Source organism: Acomys minous (assembly GCF_964271855.1).
Source record: "Acomys minous genome assembly, chromosome: 11".
NCBI classification, from domain to species: Eukaryota; Metazoa; Chordata; class Mammalia; order Rodentia; family Muridae; genus Acomys; species Acomys minous.
Window position 1 is genome coordinate 99500089 of NC_140492.1, and position 10644 is coordinate 99510732.

General features: G+C 49.9%; 1 protein-coding gene across 5 annotated transcripts in view; it reads right to left on the reverse strand.

Annotated features, from left to right (window-relative positions):
- Positions 1–5348, reverse strand: part of GCNT4 (glucosaminyl (N-acetyl) transferase 4) — a 28456-nt gene extending 23108 nt beyond the window's left edge. For 2 of the 5 annotated variants that reach the window (XM_084802490.1, XM_084802489.1), the window contains exon 1: positions 4552–5348. The gene's annotated coding sequence lies outside the window, so the exon portion shown is untranslated. The other 3 variants (XM_084802488.1, XM_084802487.1, XM_084802491.1) reach the window with 2 other exon arrangements.
- Positions 5349–10644: the final 5296 nt, after the last annotated feature.

Here is a 10644-nt window from a genome sequence, read left to right on the forward strand (position 1 = left end):
CCTCGAACTCACAGAGATCCGCCTGCCTCTGCCTCCCGAGTGCTGGGAGTAAAGGGATGCACCACCAGACCCAGCAAAATCCGTACATGTTTGTATCTGAGATTAGCTACTTTTTGAAAATTCAGACTGTTTAGCCTTTCCCTTGTGACCACCTTAAGATTTGTCTGCTCAGCTTCTTTTTTTTTTTTTTTTTTTTTTTTTTTTTGGTTTTTCCAGACAGGGTCTCTCTGTGTTAGCCTTGGCTGTCCTGGACTCACTTTGTAGACCAGGCTGGCCTCGAACTCACAGCGATCCGCCCACCTCTGCCTCCCGAGTGCTGGGATTAAAGGCGTGCGCCACCACGTCCGTCCGGCAAAGATTTATTTATTTATTATGTATACAGTTTTTTTGCCTGCAGGTACACCTCCACACCAGAAGAGGGCAGCAGGTCTCATTATAGATGGTTGTGTGCCACCATGTGGTTGCTGGGAATTGAACTCAGGACCTTTGGAAGAGCAGGCAGTGCTCTTAACCTCTGAGCCATCTCACCAGCTTGTTCAGCTTCTTAAGGCAGACCTGTGTCTGCTGCATTTTCCGGCATTTTGTATAATCCAGTTCCTCTCTGGTCTTCTCTGCTCTACCTATATTTTCTCACTTCGTGTTCAGCAGGCACGTGTCATGACATATCAAGGGGTGGCCTGGCCCTATCAAGTGATATCTGGCTTCCTCGCCTCCTGAAATAGTGCAGACCTAACCCTGTCCCCCTGAAGGAAGCCCACAATTCCTGTCAGGATGGGACAGCTGTATTTAATTCCCGATTATTCTTGTTTTTCTTCTTATCCTTGAAGACATTAGACCCTGCTAGGAAAACTACCAGCATATGGGAATGCATATCAAATGACATGCAAAGCAATGCAAATTAATACCAGACGTGCGTCTCTAAATGACTTGGGCAAAAGTGTGCAAGCCCCGCTAAGACTGATGCTACCTGTTGTGCCTCACCACACTCTGGCAAGCAGTGGCTCTTGTATCTCCTTCCTTTCTTCTTATTCCTCCTCCTCCTTCTTTTAAGTATTCTAGACTATTCTGGAACTATGCATGTAGCCCAAGCTGGTCATGAATCCTCCTGCCTCAGCCTCCTGAGTCTTGGAATTACAGACGAGTGTGCCATGTCTGGCTTGGATTCTCTTATTTCAGTTGGGCCCCGGCCTTGTTCAGAAGCTGACACTGACTTGCTGGGAAAACAGGCCCTTGCTTGGAAGCCATCCAAAGGGACACAGGCTTTAACTTGCTGCTGGTTGGTTCTACGGCCTTTGCCATCTCAAATTCTCCGATTCTCAGGTTATGTACGATAGACATGAGATTGCAGAAATGATGTTGGCATCATATTCAAATCAGCAGCACGGGGCTTACTGAGTGTTTGCTATATGCCAGGACACACACACACACACACACACACACACACACACACACACACACACACACGGAGCACAAACTGGAAACATGAAATCCTCTCAAACAGTTCTTGGAGGAAGAACAGAGGTCTTGGTTCTTGAACCGTAGGGTCATTTCAGAGACCAGGACAAGTCACAGAGGCCAGGAAACCTGAACTAGCATGCAAGCATGGGAGGGAACAGAGCCGAGAAGCAAGCTGTCATAGCCTCACGTCAGGGGCCTTGTCCCTAATCAAAGTGCAGCTGTGGAACTTTGAGCCCCCTCTGTATTCCCGGCCCCATTAAACTCGTGCTAGCTACAAAGTAACAAGTCAAATTGCAGTCAGACTCCCTTCAAAATATTGTATCTGTAAGACCTTAACTGTTTATATGAGTTTGATATCAAACTACCATCAGCATCAGCAGCAAACTTTTTTTTAACATGATACTCCAAGGGTCCTCCTGCTCCCCTGGACGCCGTCCCTGGCCATTGGCTCCATGCCACTCACAGTTAAAAACCTGTATGAAGCCATTCCTCTGGCTTCCTTCTCACCCTGGAGGTAGCCACCAGCCCTGGCCACCGCCTCTCTTGCTGCTTGCTCTCTGGAACCATTTTCCCAACTCCTAATCTCCACTCCGCCCCCCCCCCCCCTACACACCTCATCCCTATCAAAGGTGGCCCACAGCCTTGGGAAAGCATTCAGAGCTGCTCTATTGGCCACAGGGGACACACATGTCTCCCGGGGGAGCCTCAGGAGCTGCTGAGACTCCACAGAACCGAACTTCTTCCTGCTCCTTCCCTGCTGCTCCATCTCCCGTGCTCCCTGTTTCTGGGAACAACAGCACCCAAACTTATGGAACCTTTCTACACTCGCACCCCTCCCCGCCCCCACCCAAATGATCTCCACGGCCTGCCAAGTCAGTGTCCAGGACACTTACCAACTTATCACTCCTTGGACCCGGCCCTGTCACCCTAGGGCATTCTCCAAGCAGCCTCCCAAGTGGCTGGGCCTGAAAGCCCTGCGCACCTGTACCGGGCTAGTTTTGGAGACAGTCACAGGTTGAAGCGGTTTCGATGATCCACCACAGGATGTCACTGGCCCCACCCTCCACCACAACCTCAGTAACACCCTTCTCCACCATCCCCTCAGGCTGTACAGGACTCTCCTATCATTTTCCTCCGCTCTGCTCAGACTTTACTTCCCAGATCCCTCAGTTTAAACAGCCCCCACTCTCATCCTTAGCCCACCTTCCGTTTTCTAGGACGGGGGACCTGCACCTCAAAAAGGTGAGCTACAGCCCAGCCCATCTGTGCCCCTCCCCCAGCTCACAGTAATGACACAACGCATTGCTTTACCCAGCTGACTTTTTGACCCCGCGTTGGTGCTCAATTTTATTGTCTCAAGGTGGTGTTTCTGCCCCTCTAGTCTTAAGAAAAACCTCTGAAGGTTGCTCAGCTGAACTCACACTATGTGGCGCTAATAGTAAGCCTCAAGGGAAATGGGTCAGGCCCCATCATCTGTGTCTCCTCACGTGAGGGCAGTAAAGGCAGTGCCACAGACAGCCTCCGCGGCCCCTTCTGCCGGGAGCTTATTCGGCAAGTGTTTCTAGCCTGCTTAGGTTGAAGGAATTTCAACCTCTGCGCAGCGCATATGCAGTGTTCAGGAAATAACTCTAACCCTTGCCTCTCAAAGGAAAGAGTGTATACAGCTTCCCACAGGAGCTCTCTTTCCCATCTTCCCGGTGCCACACACCTCTGGTCATTTTTTTTTCTAATACCAGTAAAAGGAAATTCAGGCACACCCAAACCCAGCATTCTTCACAGATCTGGATTCTTAGTAAGTGCCATTCAGACAGCTCTCCGCAAATAACTCACTTTTAAAGACCTTACTTCCTCCGGGCACCATTAATGAAAGCTGCCAAAACTGATTACAAGTGCATGTTTTATGCATATAAGAGGTTTTTAAAAAGGCGATTTCTATGCCTCTGAAACCATACAAGAGACTCAAATTAATATTATTCCAGCTCCCTTAATCTTCTCATTTATTACCCTTAAGTTTTAAAGGTTCAAAAAGGTGAGCGGCATGTGTCCCCAAACTGGCATCATCCCTCCACTTGCTCAGCACAGGAACAACACTTAAGATTTGCAAACCCTACCTGGAAACTTGGTGCTTTCATTCACACACCATGTCTATCTTGGAGGCACGCTCGCGTCCGTAAAGGGAATCTACGGTCCCTTCCCTTGGGCTGGGATATCCCAGAGGTTCCCAATCTCCATGGGAGACGCCGCCACTTCACAGGAGGCTACGATTTCTGGCGGGTTCTGCGGCACAAAAACTTGACCTTAAAACGCTCAGACGCTTGTCCCTGCAGAGGCCACGGGCTGGGACAACGCGACCTACAGCTTGACTCTCCCAGGACCTCTGTCCCCTCGCGAGGAGCCGGGTTTGGTAGCCGAAGCCAGGGAGGGCTCCCACGCGGGCCCCGGGAACTTTGCGGCGTCCCACTCACGGCTGGGGCTGCCTCGTGGGGCTGCGAAGCCGCGGCATCTGCTGGGCGCTCGCTGCGGTCTCACCGCCGCCCTCGCCTGCTCCTGGGGGACCCGCGCACTACGCCGCCAAGAAGCCTAAACCTAGTTAGTTCCGGATCGCGCCTCCCCCGCCCCATAGCGACAGGGACGCGGCGCCCAAGTTTCCCCCAAGGGAAAGTGAAAGTGGCGGGCCGAAAAGGGGTCTCGCGCGGCCGCCCAGAGCCCCTCGCACGCCCAAATGACCAAGCCGACCTACCGGGGAGCTGGGAACCCCGGGCGCGAGGTCCCCACCGCTGCACCAACCGGGCGCTCTAAGGCCAGCTCCTGTGCTACACTCGCTGCCCCGGAGTCGCTCTTCCTTCCCTCGGCCAGGAGTGGGACAGCGCCGAGACCCCCGTGACGCCAGAGGAAGGAGAAGCGGCCCCCCGCGATCCCGCAGAGGGTTCCCCCGCACCGCGCTGAGGACCGAAGTTCCTTGGCGCGCAAGCCTGCAGGTCGCGGCTACCGGGCGGGCTACTCTCTTCTCTGCAGCTGCCCTACCCGCAAGACACACACACACCGGATTGATTTGCCTAAAGTCGCCGAGAGGGCGGTGACAAAGCAACTCACATCTGCTACTCCGGGTTGTCCCCGGCACGACTGGCTCGGGGCGGGCAGGACTAGCCGGCGGCTGGATGCACCGAGCTCTCCAGGGCGAGGCCAGCAATGGCCAGAGCTGCCTGGCGAGCGTTATCAGCGGCGTGGGAAGGTGGAGCCTTGCAGGATAATTAGGGTACAAAGTTGTGTTTTAATCAGTGCCTACACGAGGAATACGCTTCCTCTTTCCCCCCCACCCCCGGCGGGGGTGAGGGTAGCGGGGTGGGGGTGGGGGTGGATGCCGTATCCGGCCCGGCTGGAGTTCACGGAAAGACCGCACTAAAGAGGGTACACGCCCATTAAACCAGCGCGGCTGGTTTACTCCTTGTAAGGGGTCCTGCAAGTATGGTCACTTTGTAAAACAGACACCATAGGTGTGAAAGTGTCTAAGTCTCCCGCGTGGGGTCGGGGTGGGGGACTGTTCCTGGAACCTGCCCTGCAGGGCAGGGAGTGACACATAGCAAGTCAGTCCCGGCAAACTGGCTTGCTCTTTAGCTCTGTTCCATCTTTTGAAACCGACTGGAAGCTTGCTGTATGCTTGGTGACCTGGTGAGGAGCTCGGTGGGACTTAGAATCCAGATGCGGTCAATTACAAAAGGTCAACAGAGAGCCTCAGTTTCCTTACACTGGCTTTAAAAAAGTCCCCTGTGCTCAGCCCCCCCCTTTTTTTTTTTGAGACAGGGTTTCTCTGTGTAGCCTTGGCCGTCCTGGACTTGCTTTGTAGATCCACCTGCTTCTGCCTCCCAAGTGCTGAGATTAAAGACGTGCTCCACCACACCTGGGCTTCTCAGTGCTCATTTTACAAACGTATTGAGAAGCAAGTGGGCCGGCCTTGCTCACATTTCCTTCTCAGCCGGACCTCTATTTTCTGGAAGTCATTGTATTATCTTCACAATTCGCCGTCCCAAGTTAGCATTATCTGCACTCGAGATGGAGAAGAAAACCAAGGAGGCTTTGGATTAGCCTTCAGTTGCGCACAGTTCTAAGCGTTAATGCAGTATAAATAGGTCTGCACAACCTTACGAAGGGGAAGAGCTATTTTTATTCTGAGTGCTGGGATTACAGGTGTGCGCCACCACCGACTCACTTTGTAGACCAGGATGGTCTCGAACTCACAGCGATTCACCTGCCTCTGCCTCCCAAGTGCTGGGATATTTTGATTTTTTGAATGAGAAGTGTTCTAGTCAGTGCTGTTCAGGCAGTTCAGGTGAGAGGCAGTGTGGTGGAGTTCAGTTCCTGGCAGCTCAGTTCACAGAATGCAGAGAGTTTTACCTGGACAGTTTCACAGATCGAGGTTGAAGAGAGAACAAGTTGGACACAGGTGAAGACAGAATGAGCCAGAGAACGAGAAGGAGCCAGAAGATTAGAACATATTGCCGAAGTTAGTATGAGGCCAAGCAGAGCAAGCGAGTCAGTCAGAAGCTGAGAGAAGCCAGATTGAATCAGTCAGCTTGGAGAGGAATTTGAGCCAGAACAGCCGAGTTGAACCGGTCAGCCAGACTTCAGAAAGAGCTAGAAAGGGTGAGTTTATACAGCGTTAAGTCTCAGAGGCTGAAAACATTCTAGGCCTAGATTAGATTTTATGGAGGCTAGAAGCTTCCAGAACTAGGCCTAGGTTAGTAGTTGGAGGCAATAAGCCTCCGAAATGACAATTACATTAGGCAAATAAAAGTTACTTTTACACGGTGTCCTTCTACATCAACTAGAAATTGAGAAATGCCCTGTAGAGATACCCACAGGCTGATCTGGTGGATGCATTTCCTTTACTGAGGCTCCTTCTTTGCAGGTGTGTCAAGTGGACAATCAAAATTAGCCGTCACACCTTTAATAAGATATTCATTTTCCTAAGCTTTGTTTTGGATATTTTCTTGCATCATCATCCCTATTTATGACGATGATAATAATGATGATGATGGTGACAATGGTGGTGTTTTCCCTTGACACAGGGGTTTCTCTGTGTAGCCTTGACTGTCCTGGACTCCCTTGCAGACCAGGCTGGCCTCAAACTCACAGAGATCCACCGGTCTCTGCCTCCCTGAGTGCTGGGATAACAGGCATGCGCCACTGAGCCCGGCTTTATTATTATTATTATTTCTGCTCAGGTCATACCCAGTGTTATCTTTCTCTCCGTCAATTGCCTTCAATGACTGTCCTTAAAATCTTATTGCAAACAGTATCCGCAGATTTTCTGAAAGTAAGTTGCCCAAAGCTAGACTGTGACCCTCCGAGGAGCGCCCCCTTTCACCATGGTTCTTATATGTATGCAGCATCCCTACAAACGGGATGCCTTAATGCTCCACAGGTGTTTCATAGGCGGGGTGTGGCTTTTCGGTAAGTTCTAGGTGGAGAACCCTCTGCCTCCTCCTGGTGGCCAGCAATCCTTGTCGGTGGCTGGCTTCGAGCTGTGTCACTCCAATTCTCTCTCCACTGTACTCTGATTTTCTTTCCTATGTTTCTTCTGTTTCCAAATTCCTCTTCGCTTTAAGAACAGCAGGCATTGGATTTAGAGCCCACTCTAATTGACTATGACCCCATATTAACTGGATTGTATCTGTGCAGTTTCTCTTTCCAAGTGATGGTCCTCTCACAGGGTTCAGGTGGACAAGAAGTTTGGGGGAAACTGTTCACAAGCTGATACTCTAGCCCAGTCCTAGGTTGCCTAGCAACCTTATGTCATCACTTGCAGCTGTCAGGTGTGTGCCAGACATGCTTCAGCTGCACAGAGATATGAAAGGGCCAACCCATGATCCTCCTGCCTCTGCCTCCTTCAGCAAATCCTAGCAGCTTTATTCATAATAGCCAGAATCTGGAAACAACCTAGATGTCCCTCAACCAAAGAATGGATAAAGAATCTGGTACATTTATACAATGGAATACTACTCAGCTATTAAAAACAAGGAAATCTTGAAATGTATAGGCAAATGGATGGAACTAGGAAAGACCATCCTGAGTGAAGTAACCCAGACCCAGAAAGACACACATGATATATACTCACTTATAAGTGGATATTAGCCACATAATACAGAATAACCACATTACAACAGAGACTGATGTGCCAACCAAGGACCATGTATGATGTGGACCTAGACCCTCTGCTCAGATGTGGTAAATAGGCAGCACAGTCTCCTTGTGGATCCCACAATATGGGAAGTAGGGATTATTTCTGACATGGACTCTGCTCCCCACCCCCACACTGATTACTTCCCCCTGGCTGGGCAGCCTTGTGGGACCACAGAGAAAAAGGATACAGGTAGTGTAGATGAGGCTTGATAGGCTGAGGCCAGATGTTAGGAGGGGAGGGCTTCCTTTTCTGAGGACTAGGGAAAGGAGGGAGAGGGTATGAGGGAGGGGAGGTGGGATTGGGAGGTGACAAGAGGGGCCTACAATCGGGATGTAAAGTGAACAAATGAAAACAAACAAACAAATAAAGGGCTAACCAGCCACCTCCCCCCCCTCACTCTCTCTCTCTTTCTCTCACTCTCTGAGCCTAAGTTTTCTCTCTCCCTCCCTTTGTCTGGTACGCCTTCACCCCCGCCCCCCATCCCTCTCTCTCGCACTGTCTCTCAGTTGCATCTCTCTCTATATATTTAATGATAACAGAAACACTAACTGGTACTAACCCTAAAAGTCAGTTAATGATATACTGCTTCAACTTAGGCTGCAAAGAGGTAAAAACTGAGATGCCTGCTGCCCTCAAAGAAACTCTAGCCAATTAAAAACAAGGAATTCCCAAAATTTGTGGACAAATGGATTGAACTAGAAATTATCATAATGAGTGAGTTAACCCAGAAGCAGAAAGACTCAAGTGGTATATACTCACTTATATCTGGACACTAGCCCAAGGGGCATGTCCCATGAAAGTCTCCACCTACCAGGAAAGTGGGATAGATGTGAGGACATCCTATTGGGACTCTAGGTGAGAGAAGAATGGGAGAATGGGCAAACAGAAGGATCCAGAGGGTCCTAGAAACCTACAAGAAGAACATTATGATGGGCAGATCTGGGCCCAGGGGTCCTGCTCAAACTATGGCACCAACCAAGGACAATACGTGCAGTAAACATCGAACCCCTACCCAGATCTAGCCAATGGACAGGACATTCTCCACAGTTGAGTGGAGAGTGGGGACTGACTTTCACATGAACTCTGGTGCCCCATATTTGACCATGTCCCCTTGATGGGAAGGATAGCAGGCTACTAAGAAGAGCTTGATACCCTATGATCATATACAGGGGGAGGGGTCCCCCTCAGTCACAGTCATAGGGGAGGGGAGTAGGGTGAAAGCGGGAGGGAGGGAGAATGAAAGGACACAAGGGATGGGATTGTTGGCTCTGTTTATTAACAATTAAACTTTATTATACAACCCAACTAGCATACACAAGAAGGAAAAAAGGTTAAAGGGACAGAAGAATGAACCTTCCAGTCTCCGTTCCACGGGATAGGTCTTTAGGTGTCTCTCTGCCCCACGAGCTGGTCCAGTCTGTTCCTCTCTCTCCGCTCTCCTCGCCTTCTCTCAACCTCTTGTTTTTCTTCCCAATCACATGCAAAGGGTGGTCTCCTTCTCCCTTCGAGGGTCAATTAGGAAAACAATAGCCACGGTGGGGTTCCCAGGTAGGCTTCCTGAATTCCAAGCCCAGTAAGGCTCCAAACAGTCTCTCACAAGGTATTCATGGTGTGCCCCAAGGGTAAAGCCCTCCAAAATTGCTTCCACCTGTGACAAAGCTTAATCTTTCCCACATGGGATAACAACTGAGATGTAATATGAATGAATTAATAAAAAAAAGATTTAGCCTGAAAAAAAAGTATTTCATCCTATGAAATAAAAAAAATGTGAAGAAAGAAAGAAAGAAAGAAGAAAAAAAAAAAGAAACTCTAGCTACAGATGTAAGCATTGTCCTAAGAACGTAACCAAGAAAGGAGATACTAAAAGCAAAGGGACTGGGGCCAAATGACAGCTAAGGGACAGTGGCTAGGAGTACCACTAGGAGACCTCATCCCAAGGCAAGAGTGGTCCAAGCACATCCTTGAAGGAAAAAGGCCAAACAATCAAGGGAGGTAAGGATGCACCTGGCAGCATCCCGCATCTGGGGTGTCCCCAGAAGGGAGAGGCTGAAGGATGCAAGTACTTCCAAACCAAAGAAGAACGTAAGGACCTAAGGACACGATAGCGTGCTATGGTATTTAGCGTCAAGCCCAAAGGCACTGCCAGCTCCCCAAACTCCAATAGGCAGTTGAAATATCCAGACACGAGCTCAGCCTGGACTTTAGGAGGATGTCCGGTGGTTAGGTAAAAGCCAGTGTTCTCAGGAACTTGTGAAGCCAGTCCTTGGTCTTGTTTACCAAAGGGATATGACTCTCCAATGAGCATAGAGCTGTGGTGCCTACCAGCATATCAAGGCCCATGTTAGCCTCTGGGCTTCCCGATCCCTACTCAGAGGTAATTGTTATACATTTCTTTGTTGTTGTTGTTGTTATTTTAAGTTTATTCCTCTTTTGTACAATACATCCTGACCACAGTTTCCCTTCCCTCCATCCTTCCCACCCGCTTCACCTCTCTTCTCCCCAAGAGCTACTCCTTCTCTGTTTCCCTTCAGAAAAAAGCAGGCCTCCTCGGGGATATGAATGGAGCATAGCATCCTTGTTATGTATCTCAAAGTCCCCTTCAGCTCAGAGGCATCCCCCTGTCAGCCACTCCCTCCCACCTGCTTATAACCCTTGCTACTCTCACTGTGTTTTCTAGTCTCAACTCCAGATAGTCACTCTGCTCTTTCTATTCGTCATCTCTGCCTGTTCTCCCCTCTCTCACATATAGCCCTGGCCACGTCCAGTCTACTTTCTCTCTCAGCTCTGGGTCCTTCTGGATTCCACTAGCTGTTTTTTCTATTACTTATAATAAACTCTGTAGCCACATCATGGCATAGACATGTCTGTAGCTTTTTCTAACCACACCCCCTTGGGTACATTAAGCACATACTTTACTCATTGGGATAGGGGTGCAGCTCAGTGGTAGAGTCAGTCCTCACAAAGCCCTGGGTTCAATCCCATGGGGAGGTGAGGGGGGCATGGGG